The sequence below is a fragment of the Erithacus rubecula genome (genome assembly GCF_903797595.1).
Source record: "Erithacus rubecula genome assembly, contig: scaffold_633_arrow_ctg1, whole genome shotgun sequence".
In the NCBI taxonomy this organism is placed as follows: Eukaryota; Metazoa; Chordata; class Aves; order Passeriformes; family Muscicapidae; genus Erithacus; species Erithacus rubecula.
Window position 1 is genome coordinate 30,546 of NW_027635705.1, and position 15,510 is coordinate 46,055.

The following is a 15,510-nucleotide window of genomic DNA, read 5'->3' on the forward strand; positions in this document are numbered from 1 at the left end:
GCTTTCCTGAGGGAGCGATGCTCCAGGCTGGGGCTGCTGCCCGGGACAGCCCGTTCCTACAGCCAGGGAGGCTCCTGTCCGCCCAGCGAGGCCGGGGCCTGACCCAGGACAAGAGACACGGCTCATATCAGGCCGGGTCAAAGGAACAAAGGCAAACCCAGCCAGTTCACGGCCGAGCCGGGCCAGTGCCGCCGCCTCATAGGGCACGGGAGGGGCCAGGGCCAGGGGGCGGAGCCAAGGGCGGTGTGACCGAACGGCCGGGCCGGGGGTGTGGCCAAGGGGCTGTGCTGCTGAGCGGGGCGGGGCCAAGGGCAGGAGCAGGGCCAAGGAGGGCGCTGATTGGCCGGGGCGGGCCCGGGGGCGGGCAGAGCGTGCGCAGTGCGGAGCGGTGAGTCGGGGTGGGGGGGTCGCAGGGGGGGCGGTGCTGGCGCCCCGTGAGGGCTGGACTGGAGCTCCGGGCCAGGCACCCGCGGTCCGGGACGCAGTGCTGCTCCCGGCCCTGTGGGCACCGGCCGCTGTCTTCCCTGCGCTGCCCTGTGCCAGCGGAGCCGGCGGTGAGGCCTGGCCGGGCTGGGGCGGCCCGCAGGCCCGGTTCCCCTCAGAGCCGCCGGGCCGTTAGGACAGGGCTGGCAGGACCGGTCCCTGCCGGAGTGTTGCAGCAGGGACCGCAAACGCGGGCCTGTGACGGGTGCTTCGCATAGGACAGGGATCCCTTACACCGACGCGTTTTAAACATAAATATTTACATGTAAGTTTCCTCCAAAGGGCGCAGTTTGGTCCTGCCTGCAGCACGAGGCTGGGCGACCTCTGGGCTGATGTGTGCCCAGGCTGCTGTGGAATAAAAACATGCTGGAGTAACTCTGGGATATTAAAATGAGTGTGCTCTGTAACACGAGGTCTGAATTTTAAAGCTGGTTTAATTGTTTCGGTACAAGGCTGCATATGGTGCTCTGACTGGAGAACTGGTAAAACGATGCGTTGCACAAGGCTAGGAAGGGAACGCTGAGCAAAGGGGCTTTTGTATATAAACACTTTGGAATGTTGCCTTAAAATGCTTAAGCGCAGTGGTTGGCTAACACTCGCATTAGGAGAGATCTTTGGCAGAGCTCTGATGCCGCCCACCTTCAGCAGGGTCAGAGTCGACACCAAGTTGTGCAGACACAATTTCTTAGGGCCAAGTTACTTATTCTGCAGTGTTTTTCTGCTGGAACTAACCCAGTCCTAGTGCGGTGCAGAGGCAGAGCTGCCTGCACCGGTGCTGCTCAGTTTGCCTGCCAAAGGAGGATAATCTGCAGGGGCATTTCTGTGGTGGAGCTGTCTGTGCAAGAGGCTGCTCCGTGCACAGCCCAGCAGGAACCTTTTAAGTGCAGATAAGTCTCCAGAGGATGTTCCAAGACGATGACACACCCTGTCATTTACCGAGCGTGCTGCCGCAGTGTTCTGTGATTGTTCGAATTCATTTGTTCTCTGGGAGTAGCATTGTTAAGGGATGGACGTCTCTTTTTCTCTCTTTTCTGCCTTAAAATGATCCAGTCTGGTCCACTTTGTTTTCCAGCAGCCTCTAGGGCATTTCTATGGTGGAAGTATCCAAAATATTGTCCCAGAAACTACAGTGTAGGAGTCCAGCTACCAGAGGTGAGAGAGCAGTGTTGTGAGTTCCTGGAGGCTGCTGTCTGTGTGACCGTGTACTTAGTATATTGAAGGGATACAAATACAATTCTTTGGAAGAAATCAGCTGGAAACAATTCCTGGTGAACTGTCAGAACAGCCTTTGAAACCAGTCTTGTCCTTTCAGTGTCCTGAAGCAGCACAAGAGCAGGACTGGTGCTACTGTCACCACCTCCTTCATTTTTACATCAGAATTCCTTTAGCCTGAGCAATAAAACACATGGTAAACTCCAGCATCCCCAAACCTGTCTGCTTCTGCTTGACAGGTGGGGTTGAAAGCAGCATCCATACCTTGAGAATTTGTGAGGTGTTGGATTATTGGGATAAATTTAGGGATAATAGTCATCCTCTCTGTGTGCTAATCCTCTGTGCTACTGACTCCCTCCATGGCTTTTCTAACCCACCTCAGCTCTTCCAGTCAGCGTTCTGAGAAACCATGCTCTGCTCGTGAGGGAGGTGAATCAGCTTTAATTAAGATTTGTTGAGAGCTTTGTTGATACGTTCTCAATAGCTGGTTGCTACTTTTTTATGAACAGGCAGATATTCTTAGCACCTGCAGTGGGAAGTGACACAAGGCTGGGGATCTCTGGGAAGCAGCCCTGCCAAGGGAAAAGGCTCCTGCTCACCGAGGCTTTGTCAAATCCATTCTGGCTGCGGTTCATGAGGCAGCTCAGCAAAACCCCAAATCCCTCCTAGTCTGTGGGAAATCTCAAATGCTCCTGAGAGCTAGGCCCTGCTTTTGCATGAGATTTGTAGCTTTGGCCCCCTTGCTGGATTTCTGCCAAGCTGCTGGTTGGGCTTGGTGCAGCTGTGCTCTGGTGTCACCTGCTTTGTAACACCTTGTGGCAATGGCTTCAGTGGCTTTCAACAACTCAAATTGAGGTGTCTGGGGTAGGCAGGGCTGGGTGATGGCCCTTGTGGGCTTCAGAGAGTTGCAGAGGTCGGTGGAACCCTGTGGGATAGGTGGAGAGGAGGAAAACTGGGCAGCCATGGCTTTCCACAGGGCAGCATCCTATTCCCTGCTGGCTTCTGAGCTGCAAATGGAGCCTGATGACTTCCTTAGTGAGGGATAATGGAAATGGTCACAGTGGTGCTGGGTCTGTGGTTGTGTGGGTGCCCCTCAGCAGGATGAGAAGCTCTCTTGTATTTTGGGGAGGGGAATTAGTTCATTTGCCTTTGTCACTGCTGTAGGAATAGCCAGATGGAGGATGCCAAAATGAAATTCAGGGCTGGAACAGCCTCCTTGTCTATAGCCCTGTTCTGAGCCAGGTGAGAGATCCTCAGCTCCAGGCTGGGCAGTGGTGGATGGTGGTGCACATCTGGACAGGACCCAGCTCCCTCTGGGCCTTGATGGAATCCCAAGATGATGAAATGTCCTCAGAGAGCCTGAGCTCATCTAACTTGCCCGTGCAGCAAACTGAGCAGCCAGTTTGTCTCTTGCCTTCATAGAACAGGGAGCCCCATGGCAGGTTGTTAAAACCTGGGAGCTGGTTCCAGCCCTGGAGGCAGCAGGGATGGAGAAACCCCTCCCCAGCTGCTGTGGGGCAGCATGTTCTGTACTGCTGACTGCTCTGCTGGCTGCCCAAACCCTCTGGTTAGTCTGGGACTCAGAGGTGACACCCAGCACAGAGCCCAGAACTGGGTATTTTATGTTCTGGATCTTACACAGTGCTGGCACATTTAGTTTGGTCCCCAGTTTTCCCCAGGTTCCCTCTGTCTGGAGAGTTTTCCCCTGGACTGTTTGTGTGCTTGATCTCTGTTTGTGCTGTTTCCAAGTGCATTTCTTTGCATTGTTTTCCTTGATTTTCTTTCTATTGATTTGTGGGTGTTTTGGGAACTTTTCTTCTGTTTATCAATTCTGATCATGACCTCCAGAGTGCTTCCAGCTCTTAACTCCTGGACATCCTTTCAGGTTTTATAAAAGTGCCTTCTCTTTGGTTGTTCAAACCATTAATGGAAAGGATGAACAGAAGCAGACTTGGGCTGAGCTCCCAGGGCCCATACACAGGGATTGCTCCTGTGGTGACAGGGAATTGCTGATGCCACCCCTCAGGTGCTTGGGGTGGAGTTGCTTTGGTTGGTCTTTTTTTTCTTAGTTAATAATGAGCACTGGGCCTCATTAAGGTGAGCTTACCCAGCCCCAGCTCCTCTGGCTTTTGAAAGCATCAGATGGATAGAGAGAAAAGCTGCTCTGTGCTGGTCAGAGGTGTGATGGGCAGGTCTCTGTAGTGGGGGATTGTGCTCTCCTTCTGAAGACTTAGGTCATTTAAGAGCTTTCATGAACTTCATTTACCTGAGGCTTCTTGCTGGGGCTGGCACTGAAACAGCTCTGGCAATCCTCAGCCTGCTTCCCACTCAGAGCTGCCACAGCAGTGGGCTGTGCATGGGGGAAGTTGTGTCCTGCACCTCCTGCTCCCCTTTGTTTCTCCATAAGTCTCTCCTCAGTGAGAGCTGAGCATGTCTGCATGTGACAAAGGTAGCAAAAACACATTTTTCTCCTCAAGCAATTCCAAGTTCCTTGTGTGGTTGCTCCTCTGGACAAGATAAAACTACTTGCTCTGGAGAAATTAATGACACTCATTTTTATTCCTAACTAGTGTGTGTCACAGTGGGAGTGGTTGCAGGATGCCTCACTGCACCAGGGCTCTGCTGTCACCTCAGTGATGCTTCAGGAAGAGGAATTATTTGAGCTGAAACAGATTTCACTGCCCAAGCAGGACCAGCTCTGCCTTCCCTGAGTTCTGTGAGTACTGAGCTGCTGGGCTCAGCTGCCTGAAGTTTAAGAATGGAAGTCCTCCACCTGCTTTCCATTTGTGTTTGCACATGGGTGTAACTGTGGGGTGAAATTTGAGCCCAACCAAATTTAAGGGCAACACAGGATTCCCCTGTGGTGTTCATGTCTTGCTCTTCCCCAGGCTGGTAACTTGTGGTACCCAGCTGTTCACTCCAGCTGTGCTTCAGGGGCACCATCAACAGCATGGAGACTCTGGGCCCTCCTTGTTCTCCTGTACTGGTCCATGGCTGATGGTAGAGTCACAGAATCATGGAATATTCTGAGTTGGAAGGCACCATCAAGCATCACTGAGTCCAACTCTGCAGGTGCCCTGACCTAATTTCAGTTCCAGGGGAAAAACTCAGTCTCCCTAAAACATTCCTATGGCTTCTGTTGGATTCTTCCTTGCTGCTGTCCAGGGCCCTGTGTGCTGTAGTTAAATATGGATGGAAAGGTTGTGTTCCACTCTGGATTACAGCTGAATCTCACTGGTGGATAAATTGCATCCCAAGTCTAGTTTGCAAAGCCCTTTGGGCTTCATGGGCTGCAGGAAGCTGTATTTTATTCTAGATGTGTGTTTGCTGATAATTCTATAGGATTTGCAGACAGCAGGTTGTAAGAGCCCTGATTATACTGGTTCCCTGTGCAGTCAGACTCTGCCCAAATAATTCAAGTGCCTGCTGCAGAGAGAGAGGGAAAGGAAGATGGAAGGATGATTTAGAAATCTCTGGAGCAGATGGGAAGAAGATGTATATGTTCATCTGAAGGAGATACCAAGCTACATATATGCCTTTAGAGATCTAAATAAAGTCAGGATCTTGTAATGGTTGCCTACTTTAAGCCTAAATAATTCCTTGAATGAGAGGTTTTAAAGGTTTAACTTAATTTTGGAATTTTTATTTTGAGCGTACTTCCATAAAATTAACTTTTTGAATGCAGAATGCTTTAATGTCTTCCCTGTTGCTGCTCATTTGCAAGAAATCTCTGCACAGTTATTTCTTATGTACCAGTTAAATCTATCAGCCAACAGATGTCAAGTGTAGCAAAAATGCTATAATAATATAATGGTCTAATAATAGTTATAATGATTCTAATTACCTGGTGCAGCTTTAGAGAGAGGCAGATTCAGGAATGAGTGCAAGTGTTTAACCTTGAACTGCAGAAGCAGGGCACTTCCAGGGGTGCCTGTGCTGCTCCCCCTCCTCCCTTTGGGACATCCCAGTCCCTTTATTTGCTCCAGCAATCGAGGAGTAGCACTCTGGTGTGTTTGAAATGCTCAGAGCTCATCCTGGCTGTGTTCTCAGGAGTGCTGGAGAGCTGGGGATGAGCACCTTTCCTGCAATGCCTGGGAGTGTGAAGCCTGCTCGTTTTTAACCTCTGCCTGCCCTGCTCTTGGCATGCTCCCACTGCCTGGAGCTTGTGGCACAGATTGCTCCCCCCTCTCAGCAATCTCTGTGCAAGATGCTTGTGCTGCTCTTAAGTGTCAGGGGAGGCTTTGCCCCAGCCTGAGAAGCACAGAGCCAGAATCTCCTGATGGGAGAGATTTGGGGGTGTGCAGATGAGGGGCTAGGTGTTGTGGATCCCTACAGAGGCTTTGGTGTGGGGGTAGGAGAGCAATGGGCTGGTGCCTGAGTGCTGTGCTTGTTTTGCCTTCGATAGTCTGGCCCCACAGAGCCTTGTCAGAGTCTCCTTCCCCAACTGCTCCACGTGCCAGCTCTGTTACATCACTCCCAGTGCTCTTTCACATGACTCCCAGTGCCCTTTTACCACCAGATTTTTCCTTTAGGAAGCATCCTGGGCTGCATTGCCTGGATCCCTGTGGTTGTTGCTGTGTGCTGTTAGTGCCTTGGGGTCCCAGTGCTCGTGTTGCTGTGGTGTGATGGATCCCCTCGTGCCACAGCTGCTGATTTTAGTCCTGTGCCATGCAGGGGTGAGGAGTCCCTGGTTCACAGAGCAGCAAGCTCTGCGTGGGCTGCAAGTTGACAGCTTTCCATGATTCTATGCTGAACCTTCTTCCTATAAATAATTGATTCACAAGCTGATGAGAACTACAGGAACTTGTCTCTCAGTCGCTGCTTCCTGGCATGGGAAGCAGCTGGAAATCTGCTGTTTTCCTATAAAATGGATCCAGAGGTGCCCTTGCAAGGTTTGCTTTGTTTCCAGCTGCTCCTAGGCTGATGTGCTCTGCTGCTCAGGAAAGCCCTGCCTGCCAACACCTGCAGCAGACTTTGTGCCAGGGCTGTCAGGAGACAGCTCTGCCTCTCCCTTGGGGATGTTCAGCCTCTCCCTTGGGGATGTTCAGCCTCTCCTTTGGGGATGTTCAGCCTCTCCTTTGGGGAAGTTTGCCTTCTTGCAGGAGTAGTGTGTGTGTGTGTTGGTGCATCACCATGGAGATGAGGCCCCAGGAGCTGCAGGTTCAGCCTTCTCCAGGCTCACGTGAAGGAGGATGCACTAACGGGCTCCTCCTATTTAGGGAAAATGATTTCTTGGAGTAAATAAATCGTCAAAGAGCACTTGGCATCAGCCCAGGTGCTATTAAGGAGAAGATCTCTTGGAGCCAGAGCTGTGAGGCTCATGCAATATTCACTTACTTTGCTGTGCTCCACATCAGGCATTGCTGTTGTGCCCAACTCTGACTCACTGACCCACTTGTGCTTTTACTTACCCCGAGATAACAAAGCTCCTGTTGCTTTTCTCCTTTTTCCTGTTTCTCATCCTGTCATAACAGCACCTTCCTGCATCCCTTTCCTTGGCCACTGGGTGTCCAGGCTTTCAGTGCTTCCAGTGGTTACGAGGCTTCACTTCCATGGCTGCTGCTGCTTTGGCCAGGTTTGCAAAGGACATGCAAAGGCTGCAGTGAGCTCTCCCCCATGCACAAACACCTGTCTCTAGGTTGTGCCAGCACACCCCAAAACTCTGGTCATGCTGGCATTCTTGGGACATTGGGGACACTGCCCTTTCCATGTGCCTGGCCATGGCACACTCTTTCCTTGTCTAATTTCTACACAGAACCCTCCCAACCAGGTCTGGAGGAGCCCTGTGGCACCTCTCTGCCTCATTGCCTCCATGTCTCATTTCAGACTTCATCTGTAAACATCTCTTTGCCCTTGCTAAAAACGCTGTCTCTTAATTTCCCTCTGCAGGAGTATTATTTAATTTGTAACAGTTTTAGGCCATTATTTGAAAAATCCAATATGAAGCTGTATTTCATTTACTGTAATGATCCACTAATGCAGGCATATTTCAAAGGCAGGCTATGCAGTACTGTGGGGTTTAATTAAATTTTGTTTTTCAAGTAAGCATCAATAGACAGACAATAACAAATGGTGGACAATATGCATACAGAACAAAGTCTCTTCATTTTCCTTTTCAAGACTGTGGAAGAGAAAATGTATAGCCCTTAAAATGGACTTGGCCTGCTCACAACTCTGCTTTAGTGTAGTTAACTCACTTCAGGAGGAGTATTTGCTTCTGACTTTGCCTTAATTAATTTTCTTGCTCTCTTCCTGCCCACAGAATAAACTGTTACACTGTGGAAAACTTCCAGCAGGAGCCGTGGGTGATCCAAGTGCTTCAGCAAGTTCTGGACATAGTTTTGAATGCTGTGTTGGTACCCAGTGTGTGATGGCTCCTCCACATGGGCCCTCCTCAGGGTGGCAGAACAGAAGGGCTGGGTGTGAGGTGTCTGTCTCTGGCAACTGGACATGGCACATGTCAGCCTTGGAAAGGGAGGGGAAAATGGTGTTTCTGCCATGCTTGTACTCCAATCAGGAATTAGCAAGTGGCTCTGCAGTGCATTTTGTTCCTTTTCTCCCAGCAAGCGTGGGGTAATCAAGTACAGAGTGTGTGGGGAAGTGTTCCATGTCAATAGGAGGCTTCTGGGAACCATCCTCTTACTCACAGCATGGCACTTGGACACCTGTTCCTGGGTAAAGAAATTTGTCAGTGCTGCTGTGAATGGGCTCCTTTGTTCAGATTTGAGGAGCAGGCTGAGATGGGGTGGCTGAGGCAGGTTTGGTTTCCTGCAGGTGTCTGGAGAATTGACCACTGTTCAGGAACAGAACCAGAGTTTGCTGAGGAACCTGATGTGAGTGTGACTCCCACTGCACTTTGATTCTCTCAAAGGCAGAGAGCTGAAAAAAAGCATTAATTTTTCAGAGGAAGAGTCTCCATTCAGAGATGTGAGTTCAAGCCATGTCCTGGGTTGATACCTAAAGCCTTCTCTGCTTAACCTGCCTTCAAAGGCTGAGGGCAAGGGCTGTGCCTGGAGCTGGCTCTGCTTGCCACCACTGAGCTGGGCTGGATCACAGTGCAGAGAGTGCTGGCTGGAAACTGGAGCATGCAAAGGCTGGATTCTGTGGGAGCCTGGCTGCTGATGTCTGTGCAGCTGTAAGTGCCTGGAAAGCATCTCTGTACATGACAGACTGGAGTCTGTACCCTCCTCCTCCTTGCCAGGATCTCTGTGTAACACTGCCCGTGTTCCAGGCACAGCCTGGGTTTGCTCCTTGCTGGAGCAGTGCTAGGAGTCCTTCACAGCTCTCCTGGTGCCTGGGCTGGCTGAGTCTTGTGTTCTGAGCTGGGTGAGAGGCTCCTGGAACAATGGATGGTCCAGGAGCCAGTCCCTGTGGCTGGAGAGGAGTCCTGGTACAGATAAAAGGGGTCTAAATATAGCTTGTCATCAGGCACCAGATGAGTGGTGCCTGACTCTTTAAATGAACTGGAAAAGCCCCACACAGCTGATGTTTGTACTGGCCCTGCTAATGCCAGGGGAATGCCCTGTGCCTGATTGCTTGTTTTTCCCTTGTTCCCTGGTTTAGGCTGCCACATTTCCCATTTGTTCACTTCTTTTTGTTGATAGGCAGTGATGAGGTTCTGTTGCTTTCTGGTAACTTGAAGCAACACCTCCAACTTCTCCTGTGCTTCCTTTGCACCTTCTGCCTTTCTCTTTGCCATGAACTAATCTCTGTCCAGCCAGGAACTCTTGCAGACTCACTTTTATGGGGCCATTATTCTTCATCTGTAGAAGGAGTGGCTTTCCTGGCTATGGCAGGGCTCAGGTGGAGATGGAGCCCACATCTGGAACATCTGGAGCAGCAGCTGGGCCCTGGGCTGAGGGATGTGCCCTCTGTGCAGACCAGGGAGTGCTTGAGCCTGGTCTTTGCAGGAGCAGGTGAGCAATTTGGGATCCTCACAGTACTGCTGGCATGATATACAGCCCACAGCAGTTTTAGGGGTTTGTTGTGCCCAGCAGGATCACAGACAGGGACATGCCCAGGCCCTGTGCTTCAGTGGTTCTTGCAGGACTGTGCAGCAAACGGGATCTGCAAGGGGCCTCAAGGCAAGGGCACAAACCCAATCATGGAAAGTGCAGTGGTGCTTGGGAGTGAACAAAAAAAAAAAAAAAAAAAAAAAAAAAAAGAAAAAGCCTCTAGGACTATTTAAAAGGAAAAAATAGTAATCTGTAGTTCAGTTTGAGGGAGTTCTTGTAGCAGGAGAGCATGTGCTGTCTGGGAGGGAAGAAGCCCTTGCTCAGACAAGTGATAATCCATTGCAGCCATTCCAGACACTTGACAGATACCAGCCTTCCTCAGGCCTCCCTGGCATCAGCGAGGTGCTGTGCCACAGCATGAGTGTGCAGGTTCTGGACTACATGGAGTGGTAATTGAAACACCAAATCCTTGCTCCTAGCAGGAGCTGCTGGTGGCTGCCTGGCTGGGGTTGCTGATGTCTCACCACAAAAACTGTGCTGGGCTCCCCCAGCACTGGGGGCTGACAGTGGACACTCTCTTTCCTTGGATTCCTGCTCTAGAGTTTGGCAGCTGTCTGCTTCAGGGAGCACCGTGGCCTCAGAAGAGTTGATTTGATCTGACACATGACAAATTGTTTCTGCTGGAGGCTACTGGAGGCACAGGCTGTTTGCTGGCAGCCCTGGCTCTGCGGGCTGCCATGGGGAGGAAGGCAGAAGGATGTGCCTCCTCCTCCTCCTCTTGGCAAACATCAGCACAGGGAGTGTAGCTTTGGCCCCCCTGCCACCCCAGCCTCCCTTCTGCTGGCTGATAATGGTGCTGTTTGCTGGATTATTAATGATGTTTGTGTGCTGGGTGTGTCTGCAGGTGCTGGTTGTGGTTCTGTGGGCAGAGGAGAGCCTGTGTTCTGGAACCAGCCCCAGCTGCCATTAAAAACGCTTTGTTAAGTTCCTTTTTTTAGGACACCCTTTTAGCTCTGCAATGAGGAGCAGAATATTCCATTCCTCAGCAGAATAAAAAGTACATGTCCCTTGTGAGATAGTGTAAATACATTTTATCTGTTCTATTACCTGCAGTTTTCAGAATATGTCCCCTAAGCATTTTAATCTTGTTTTCCAGGGTTGTCTCAGAGTGAGGAATCGCTCCTATTTGCAACTTTGGGAATGATTACTTGTTCATTAATTTCTTCCCTTTCCTGCTGTCCATCTATTATTGCTTCCAAGAGAAAAAAAACCTCTCTGTAAATCTCCACCAAAGCAGGGCTGAGTGCCTGATGAGACAGAATGATGTGTGCTGCAGGGGGTGTTCCTGGGAGATCACCCTGGAGCTGTGGGTGTTGCTGCTGGGGTGCCCAAGTGATGCCTTTTCCTTGGATTTAAAATTAAGAGCCAGACACATTAGAGGATAAAGGGTTTTTATCTGGGTATTTAATAAGGATCTTTATGGTGCAGCACTTCACCAAAGTGGAATGCCCCAAAATGCACACACATGGTAAATCACATATACAATTGATAGACCTTGCAAATTAGCATATTTAACAAAGATACCTCAATGAGAGGCTTGAATTAATAGTATAATATCTTTCTGTTTCCAAGTATTCCTGTCTAGATGGGCCTAATTTTAATTCTAGTTTGCAGGATGTATTTTAGAGGACCTTGGTTTCTCAGGACAGCGTAGGGCTTTCCAGCTTGCAAGGCCTTTAGGATGTTTGGTTTTCTGGCCTAACAGAATGCCAGGTTTATGCTAAATTATCAGACTTAAGGAATTACAAGTATGCATGTTAAGGCCACTGAGAATACATAAAAGATATATAAAAGAAAAGGCAAAAAATCATCATGGCATCACAGGTGCCTGGGCTGGCTCCCTGCTCCTTGGCCTGGGATGAACAAGCACGTGCCAGGGCAGGCAGGCACACCTGGAGCACACCTGGAGCACAGTGGGGAGGTCAGGGCAGCTGCAGCACACGAGCAGGGCTTTGCTCCTGCCGTGCTGTGCCTGCAGGGCTGTTATGAAACAGGAAGGAGACAATGCAGAGCAGTTCCTGCTGCCATGCTTTTGTCCAGCAGCTAAAAGCCAGTTCAGAGGGTTTGTGGAAGCCTTGTTTGCTTTGGTCTTTTTTTTGCTCTTTCTTTAAGTAGAGACTTAAAAGAGCTGGAGACTGGAGGCCAGTGTAATTATTATTTCTTCCTGAATAGCACAATAAATGTACCGTTTGTTCCATAAATGACAGGGTCCTTGCCTCAGAAAACATATGCAGCCTGTTCCCACTGCTGCTGCCTTTGACATGTGAGGAACTGCCCTGCCTGCCTCTGGGTGTGTGGAGATTTCTCACTCCCTCGCTGGGGTCGCTGCCAAAACTTGTCTTGACATGTGACGTGTGTGGTCACTGGAAGTCACTGGAACAGCCTGGATTCACAGAGCAGCTTCATTTAGCTGGCAGCTGATGGATGGAGAATGGCTGGGGATGAAATCTGTGTGCAGGAGGAGACAGCTGAGTTCTGTGGCCATCCTGGCAGAAGCTCAGGCACTCACAGACATGGTCTGGCAGTGCTGTGGTGGATGTGCCACGTCCTCACCTGCTGTGGCACTGCCAGGATGCTCAGGCAGCTGCTCAGGATGTTCTGGTGTCTCCCAGCAGAGGGGAAGGTGCTGCAGGTGCAGCTTGGATCAGAGCTGTGTGTGGGAATAGCCTGCTGCTCACTCTGACAGCAGATTTTGAGCTCTTGGCTTTGTCAATCACCTTACAGCAAACACCAGGACCTGGAGAGTGAAAGTCTCTGTGTCTTTGGGTGTCTGCAGAGCCAGGAGGTGCAGTGACAGCCAGGACTGTCAAAGGAAGAACCCTCCGTGGACCAGTGGTGCTCAGCTATTGAGACATGCCAGTCCATGAAATGGCTCTTTGTAGGGTGTCTCCCAAAAAGGATTTTCCTTTTGAGTGTCTGGATCTCCTGCTGTTGGTCTGAGCTCCAGAAGAGAGTCAGTGCATTGACTGAAGGTACTGAGGTTACAAACAGAGTGATTGTCCCTTGGAAGGGATCACTGTGGAGGAAACCCACTCAGTCCTGGTCACGTCTCTGTTCTTGTCCTTCCCCAGCGCAGGTTTTGGAGTGCTGTGGTTGAGGGGCACTGGGATGGAGCTAAAGTACTGCTCCTGAGTGAGCCCACAGCTCTGAGGAGCAGTGAGTCTGGTCATGGAGGGACCTGTGGGCTGGGAGCTTTCCTCCCTCTTCAGTTCTGTGTCTATAACACAGCAGTTCAGATGTCTATGGGGCAGTAGGGGGTTCCTGTGAGAGGGGCTCTGTGGTGGTGCAGGCATTCATAGAAAGCTTTTTCAGAGCCTCTGCTGGGATTCACAAGACATTCACAGACAGGTTCTCCACTCAGCCAGCATTTTATCAGGATTTAAGGCTGAGGAGCTCTTTGAAGCACTGCTCAGTTTGTTCTGCCATCACAAGGTGGAGATGAGCGCTGGTGTGGCTTCCATTCCCCAAGGAAAAGGCTCTTTTGCACGGGTCACAAGCTGTGACTCTGCTGCTGTTTGAAGAGACCAGAGGGATCTCAGATCCAGGCACTCAGTGCCACATCAGTGCCTCCCCTCTGAAGCTGGGGAGCTCCAGCTCCATGTCCTTCATGTTGGGGCAGCACAAGAAAAGAAGGTTCCTGATCCAGGAGTGGCTGGGGGATCAAAGCTCTGCTTGGCAGAGGCTGATGAGGCAAAAAGCCAGGATGGCAGCAGGAAGGACACAAAGCCTGCAGAAGATCTGGGCCATCTGGTAATAGACCTGCAGAAGGGCCTGGGAGACCTTCTGCTCTGCTGGAGGAGTGGGGCCAGCACCTCCCCTTGAGGAGACAGACCTGCAGTGTTCTGGGCTTGACTGGAGCCATTCTGTTGTGCCTGAGGGATTGTTTAATTAAAAAGAATGCTGCACCATCACATTTCAACTGTTTTTCTCCATACATTGCTGCAAGTAACATCTAAAATAGCTCTAAAAGGCAACAAACCATTCCCCAAAGCAGGGGTAGCAGATGAAGAACAGGAGAGGGAAGGAATTATGTTCTCTTTTTTTTTCATTTGCAGCCCTTGGGGCTGGTTTTAATTTAAATTTCCTTAGGAAAAGCCCTGCTGAAGAAATGCTGCCTGCAGTGGCTGGCTGTTCTGCTTTGGCTTTGTCCTAGAGAAGCTTTGATGCTTGGGGAGCAGGAGTTGCTTTTCAGTCTTGGTGGAAAATGCCTGGATAGAGGAATGGCAACCACCCAAGAGTCACTTCTGGATGATGGGACTGGCAGTCTCTCAGCTCTCCCTTTGTGCTCATTCCTGTCCCAGGGCTTATTTAATTGCTGAACCAAGTCATCCTTTGCAACCACTGAGAAAGGACCAGTGCAGGGAGGTAAAAAAGACAAACTTGCATCAAGCCTTTCATCCAAGCACAGGAAGATGTTGCTGCTGACCTCAGTGGGAGCAGCCTTGGTTGTAACTGTGGTGTCTGTGTTGGGAGTGGAGCAGCTGAGCCCCAGCATGGCATTGATGTGTCTGGATTGATGCAGGGACTGGGGACAAAGCCAGGACGGGTCCTGAGGGAACCTGTGTGGCAGCAGGTTGTGTTCATCCCCAGAAAGCTCCTTATTCCCCTTCAGGGGATATTTGAGATTGGCTTGCTAGGGCTTTATTCAAGGATTTGGCAGCTCTTTACTGGGTTTTACCCACAAGGTGCATCCTAGTGGCCTCTCTGCCTTTTCAACTGGGAGCTTGCCACAAGACTGGAAGCATGTGGGAGCTGAGCCAGGGCTGGACATCCACCAGCCCATGCAATCAATCCACCAGCTGCTATGCCCTGTTATTCCTGACCACATGTCCAGAGCCCCACCTTTGCTGCCCGTGTGCCATCCTGCTCCCTGCTGCTCCCTGTCCCTGGGTTGTCACAGGGACTCAGAGCTGTTACCACCACCTGGTGCTCTGTGGAGAGGTGAGAAAATGCATTTTTCATAAAGCTCACAGCTCATGGCTCCTGGTGGATCAGCTGGGCAGCTGGAGGAGCCCTTTGTGTGCCCACTGTTGGGGTACATCTGTGCCAGGTGCTCTGCAGGGAGTGCAGGGGTTCCTTGGCTTGGGTATCCCCATGGGAAACCTCCAGGCTGAGCTGGGGCTGGGAGATGCAGCCACAGGGAGGGATGGTTTTACTGAGCAGGCAGAGTGGTGTGAGTGCTGCTGTGGGACTCGTGTGCTGGATCCATCTCTGCTGGATTTCTGTAACACTGAGCAGGAATTTTGCATGGTTTCTTAACCTCTTAATTGAGTTTCTTTACAGGGAAGCCAGCATCTGACAGGGGAAGGAGGTTGTTATTCCCTGTGAGTGCCACGGGTGAACAGCAGGAACTTGGAAAATACAAAAAGCTGTTTCCAGAGAGGCTGGGAATAAGCCAGTTAAATCTTTGGCAGTTCCTGGGCCCAGCTGCAGTGGGACATCAGGGCTCTCTGGGACCTTGTTAGTGCAGCCTGTGCTTTCTTGCCTGTTAGATTCTCCAGGCTTGGGAAAGCAGAGGGGATAAAAACACATGGAATGCTGGCAGACTCCTGGGATAGTGTGAGGCAAAGTGTCACCTTGCAAATAGGAGCTGCTGGAAAGGACAGATCTGAGTGGGGGCAGAAAACATCACTTATTGTATGTGCTGTGCATGGGAAATGGCAGCCAGAAGTGGGAGAAGGGAATAGGTATGGGCAGGATTTGGGGTGGTGGGGAGGTGAGGAGGAAGGGGGAAGCAGTTTAAGGTCAGGCACTGTGACAGCTTTCACCAAGATGTTTGTCCTGAGGGTCTCTGCACCTA

The 15,510-nt window shown here is 50.7% G+C and overlaps 1 long non-coding RNA gene across 2 annotated transcripts; it reads left to right on the forward strand.

Annotated features, from left to right (window-relative positions):
• The first annotated feature begins 612 nt into the window (after nt 1-612).
• Nucleotides 613-9,315, forward strand: LOC306816497. Of its 2 annotated transcripts, XR_013777690.1 has the most exons (4): nt 2,208-2,324; nt 2,860-2,937; nt 4,266-4,411; nt 7,958-9,315. It is a non-coding gene; the product is annotated as an uncharacterized lncRNA (long non-coding RNA). The 2 variants fall into 2 exon arrangements; XR_013777689.1 differs by lacking the exons at nt 2,208-2,324; nt 2,860-2,937 and adding an exon at nt 613-748.
• The last annotated feature ends 6,195 nt before the right edge of the window (nt 9,316-15,510 follow it).